The sequence below is a fragment of the Etheostoma spectabile genome, unplaced genomic scaffold, assembly GCF_008692095.1.
Source record: "Etheostoma spectabile isolate EspeVRDwgs_2016 unplaced genomic scaffold, UIUC_Espe_1.0 scaffold342, whole genome shotgun sequence".
Lineage (NCBI taxonomy): Eukaryota > Metazoa > Chordata > Actinopteri > Perciformes > Percidae > Etheostoma > Etheostoma spectabile.
This window is the reverse complement of record NW_022605589.1, coordinates 564,403-565,314: the sequence shown is the minus strand read 5'-3', so window position 1 is coordinate 565,314 and position 912 is coordinate 564,403.

Genomic DNA, 912 nt, shown 5'->3' with positions numbered 1-912 from the left:
CTGCTCAGGGACCCCACAGTGTCATGTCGGGGGTGAGAGGTGTTTTTCATGATGGATGTCAGCTTAGCTAACATCCTTCTCTCCCCCACTTAGTTTCTAGCTTGGTCAAGAGCAGGTTTTCTTCAAGAAACCTTGAGTTTCTCTCAGTCTCCTCCCTCTGGCACAGCACTCTCTTATTTCCTCATTCATTCATTCACTGTCAGGCACATTTTACCTCAGTTTGTTATCTGCATGAAAAAAAAAACATGTTGGTTTATTAACTGCGTTACGCAGACTATTCACATTTTTTTCCCAAACATGGCATTTCCTTTTGTTGACAATCCATTGGATGAAGAAGCTGTACTACTTAAAAAAAATGGGAGCTATTAATGCCTAAATACTTGAGACCGTTGGGGGAAAAGTATAAGGCTAGAGCTCCTGGGGCGATGGATTGGCAGACTGATTAACAGGGTGTTCCGTTCCATAGTGCCAGGGGTATCAGGACATAAAAATAAAACCAGATGTAATTGGTATTTAAAAGGAGATTTATTTTTAGAATAAGGCAAAACAATGGGTCAATGGGTGCTGTGGAATTCAAAAACAGAATATAACAAAAAGAGATCCTCAAAAGGAAGACTATTTCTACAACTATAAGAAAACAAAAAGGTTAAACAAAAATCAATGCACACAGCACCCTTGAACCTAATGTCATTACACAAACATAAACCTGTTGCAAGAAAGTGTAATGGGAAAATTACATTTAACCAAGGATTTTCATATTAATTATTCATAATAATATCTTCAATGCCTCTCAAAGTATTTGGTTCCTGTATCTGTCCTCAGTGTGATCACTTTGTAGGAGACAACTGAATATGTTATGACTTTGCATATTCTCCCACCAAGGATAGATGACGTGGAGCCTGACAGAAACAG